We start from the raw sequence: 5,126 nt of genomic DNA, 5'->3' as shown, positions 1-5,126 counted from the left end.
TAGACATTTCTTTTTTTTTTAATATGAATATATTTTATTTTCTTTGATCATAACTCTATATAATACTTATTAAATCCAAAAATTTTGTTTAAATATATATTAACTTTATGAAATTCACTAATTTTTTGATTCTTCAGCCAAAATCAAGGCAAAAAAAGAAATATTTGTCTAAAAAAGACATCTTAATACTATGTTTGGTAACCTCATGATTAGTTGTTACTTATAGCTGTTGACAATATGGTATTGCTTTTTTTTTTTTTTAACATCTTTATTGAAGTATAATTGCTTTACAATGGTGTGTTAGTTTCTGCTTTAAAACAAAGTGAGTCAGTTATACATATACATATGTTCCCATATCTCTTACCTCTTGCATCGACCTCCCTCCCACCCTCCCTATCCCACCCCTCTAGGTGGTCACAAAGCACCAAGCTGATCTCCCTGTGCTATGCAGCTGGTTCCCACTAGCTATTTTACATTTGGTAGTGTATATATGTCCATGACACTCTCTCACCCTGTCACATCTCACCCCTCCCCCTCCCCATATCCTCAAGTCCATTCTTTAGTAGGTCTGTGTCTTTATTCCCATCTTGCCACTAGGTTCTTCATGTCCTTTTTTTTTTTTTTCCTTAGATTTCATATATATGTGTTAGCATACTGTATTTGTTTTTCTCTTTCTGACTTACTTCACTCTGTATGACAGACTCTAACTCCATCCACCTCATTACAAATACCTCCATTTCATTTCTTTTTATGGCTGAGTAATATTCCATTGTATATATGTGCCACATCTTCTTTATCCATTCATCCGATGATGGACACTTTGGTTGCTTCCATGTCCTGGCTATTGTAAATAGAGCTGCAATGAACATTTTGGTACATGACTCTTTTTGAATTATGGTTTTCTCAGGGTATATGCCCAGTAGTGGGATTGCTGGGTCGTATGGTAGTTCTATTTGTAGTTTTTTAAGGAACCTCCATACTGTTCTCCATAGTGGCTGTATCAATTTACATTCCCACCAACAGTGCAAGAGTGTTCCCTTTTCTCCACACCCTCTCCAGCATTTATTGTTTCTAGATTTTTTGATGATGGCCATTCTGACCAGTGTGAGATGATACCTCATTATAGTTTTGATTTGCATTTCTCTAATGATTAAGGATGTTGAGCATTCTTTCATGTGTCTGTTTGCCATCTGTATATCTTCTTTGGAGAAATGTCTGTTTAGGTCTTCTGCCCGTTTTTGGATTGGGTTGTTTGTTTTTTTGTTATTGAGCTGCATGAGCTGCTTGTAAATCTTGGAGATTAATCCTTTGTCAGTTGCTTCATTTGCAAATATTTTCTCCCATTCTGAGGGTTGTCTTTTGGTCTTGTTTATGGTTTCCTTTGCTGTGCAAAAGCTTTGAAGTTTCATTAGGTCCCATTTGTTTATTTGTGTTTTTATTTCCATTTCTCTAGGAGCTGGGTCAAAAAGGATCTTGCTGCGAATTATGTCATAGAGTGTTCTGCCTATGTTTTCCTCTAAGAGTTTGATAGTGTCTGGCTTAACATTTAGGTCTTTAATCCATTTTGAGTTTATTTTTGTGTATGGTGTCAGGGAGTGTTCTAGTTTCATACTTTTACATGTTCCTGTCTAGTTTTCCCAGCACCACTTATTGAAGAGACTGTCTTTTCTCCACTGTGTATGCTTGCCTCCTTTATCAAAGATAAGGTGACCATATGTGCATGGGTTTATCTCTGGGCTTTCTATCCTGTTCCATTGATCTATATTTCTGTTTTTGTGCCAGTACCAAACTCTCTTGATTAGTGAAGCTTTGTAATATAGTCTGAAGTCAGGGAGCCTGATTCCTCCAGCTCCATTTTTCGTTCTCAAGATTGCTTTGGCTATTCGGGGTCTTTTGTGTTTCCATACAAATTGTGAAATTTTTTGTTCTAGTTCTGTGAAAAATGCCTGTGGTAGTTTGATAGGGATTGCATTGAATCTGTAGATTGCTTTGGGTAGTAGAGTCATTTTCACAATGTTGATTCTTCCAATCCAGGAACATGGTATATCTCTCCATCTATTTGTATCATCTTTAATTTCTTTCATCAGTGTCTTATAATTTTCTGCATACAGGTCTTTTGTCTCCTTAGGTAGGTTTATTCCTAGATACTTTATTCTTTTTGTTGCAATGGTAAATGGGAGTGTTTTCTTAATTTCACTTTCAGATTTTTTGTCATTAGTATATAGGAATGCAAGAGATTTCTGTGCATTAATTTTGTATCCTGCTACTTTACCAAATTCATTGATTAGCTCTAGTAGTTTTCTAGTGGCAGTTTTAGGATTCTCTATGTATAGTATCATTTCGTCTGCAAACAGTTACAGCTTTACTTCTTCTTTTCCAATTTGGATTCCTTTTATTTCTTTGTCTTCTCTGATTGCTGTGGCTAACACTTCCAAAACTATGTTGAATAATAGTGGTGAGAGTGGGCAACCTTGTCTTGTTCCTGATCTTAGTGGAAATGGTTTCAGTTTTTCACCATTGAGGACAATGTTGGCTGTGGGTTTGTCATATATGGCCATTATTATGTTGAGGAAAGTTCCCTCTATGCCTACTTTCTGCAGGGCTTTTATCATAAATGGGTGTTGAATTTTGTCAAAAGCTTTCTCTGCATCGATTGAGATGACCATATGGTTTTTCTCCTTCAGTTTGTTAATATGATGTATCACGTTGATTGATTTGCATATATTGAAGAATCCTTGCATTCCTGGAATAAACCCCACTTGATCATGGTGTATAATCCTTTTAAACTGCTGTTGGATTCTGTTTGCTAGTATTTTGTTGAGGATTTTTGCATCTATGTTCATCAGTGATATTGGCCTGTAGTTTTCTTTCTTTGTGACATCTTTGTCTGGTTTTGGTATCAGGGTGATGGTGGCCTCGTAGAATGAGTTGGGGAGTGTTCCTCCCTCTGCAATATTTTGGAAGAGTTTGAGAAGGATAGGTGTTAGCTCTTCTCTAAATGTTTGATAGAATTCACCAGTGAAGCCATCTGGTCCTGGGCTTTTGTTTGTTGGAAGATTTTTAATCACAGTTTCAATTTCAGTGCTTGTGATTGGTCTGTTCATATTTTCTATTTCTTCCTGGTTCAGTCTCGGTAGGTTGTGCATTTCTAAGAATCTGTCCATTTCTTCCAAGTTGTCCATTTTATTGGCATTGAGTTGCTTGTGGTAATCTCTCATGATCTTTTGTATTTCTGCAGTGTCAGTGGTTACTTCTCCTTTTTCATTTCTAATTCTATTGATTTGAGTCTTCTCCCTTTTTCTCTTGATGAGTCTGGCTAACGGTTTGTCAATTTTGTTTATCTTCTCGAAGAACCAGCTTTTAGTTTCATTGATTTTTGCTATTGTTTCCTTCATTTATTTCTGACCTGATCTTTATAATTTCTTTCCTTCTGCTGGCTTTGGGGTTTTTTTGTTCTTCTTTCTCTAATTGCTTTAGGTGCAAGGTTAGGTTGTTTATTCGAGATGTTGCCTGTTTCTTGAGGTAGGCTTGTATTGCTATAAACTTCCCTCTTAGCACTGCTTTTGCTGTGTCCCATAGGTTTTGGGTCGTCGTGTCTCCATTGTCATTTGTTTCTAGGTATTTTTTGATTTCCCCTTTGATTTCTTCAGTAATCACTTCGTTATTAAGTAATGTATTGTGTAGCCTCCATGTGTTTGTATTTTTTACAGATCTTTTCCTGTAATTGATATCTAGTCTCATAGCGTTGTGGTCGGAAAAGATACTTGATACGATTTCAATTTTCTTAAATTTACCAAGGCTTGATTTGTGACCCAAGATATGATCTATCCTGGAGAATGTTCCATGAGCACTTGAGAAAAATGTGTATTCTGTTGTTTTTGGGTGGAATGTCCTATAAATATCAATTAAGTCCATCTTGTTTAATGTATCATTTAAAGCTTGTGTTTCCTTATTTATTTTCATTTTGGATGATCTGTCTATTGGTGAAAGTGGGGTGTTAAAGTCCCCTACTATGATTGTGTTACTGTCGATTTCTCCTTTTATGGCTGTTAGTATTTGCCTTATGTATTGAGGTGCTCCTATGTTGGGTGCATAAATATTTACAATTGTTACATCTTCCTCTTGGATCGATCCCTTGATTATTATATAGTGTCCTTCTTTGTCTCTTGTAATAGTCTTTATTTTAAAATCTATTTTGTCTGATATGAGAATTGGTACTCCAGTTTTCTTTTGATTTCCATTTGCATGGAATACCTTTTTCCATCCCCTCACTTTCAGTCTGTATGTGTCTCTAGGTCTGAAGTGGGTCTCTTGTAGACAGCATATATATGGGTCTTGTTTTTGTATCCATTCAGCCAGTCTGTGTCTTTTGGTGGGAGCATTTAATCCATTTACATTTAAGGTAATTATTGATATGTATGTTCCTATTCCCATTTTCTTAAATGTTTTGGGTTTGTTGTTGTAGGTGTTTTCCTTCTCTTGTGTTTCTTGCCTAGAGAAGTTCCTTTAGCATTTCTTGTAAAGCTGGTTTGGTGGTGCTGAACTCTCTCAGCTTTTGCTTGTCTGTAAAGATTTTAATTTCTCCATCAAATCTGAATGAGATCCTTGCTGGGTAGAGTAACCTTGGTTGTAGGTTTTTCTCCTTCATGACTTTAAGTATATCCTGCCACTCCCTTCTGGCTTGCAGAGTTTCTGCTGAAAGGTCAGCTGTTAACCTTATAGGGATTCCCTTGTATGTTATTTGTTTTTTTTTCCTTGCTGCTTTTAATATGTTTTCTTTATATTTAATTTTTGACAGTTTGATTAATATGTGTCTTGGCGTGTTTCTCCTTGGATTTATCCTGTATGGGACTCTCTGTTCTTCCAGGACTTGATTAACTATTTCCTTTCCCATATTAGGGAAGTTTTCAACTATAATCTCTTCAAATATTTTCTCGGTCCCTTTCTTTTTCTCTTATTCTTCTGGGACCCCTATAATTCGAATGTTGGTGCGTTTAATGTTGTCCCAGAGGTCTCTGAGACTGTCCTCAGTTCTTTTCATTCTTTTTTCTTTATTCTGCTCTGCAGTAGTTATTTCCACTATTTTATCTTCCAGGTCACTTATCCGTTCTTCTGCCTCAGGTATT

Source organism: Balaenoptera acutorostrata, chromosome 4, assembly GCF_949987535.1.
Source record: "Balaenoptera acutorostrata chromosome 4, mBalAcu1.1, whole genome shotgun sequence".
Lineage (NCBI taxonomy): Eukaryota > Metazoa > Chordata > Mammalia > Artiodactyla > Balaenopteridae > Balaenoptera > Balaenoptera acutorostrata.
This window is presented reverse-complemented; position numbering follows the sequence as displayed.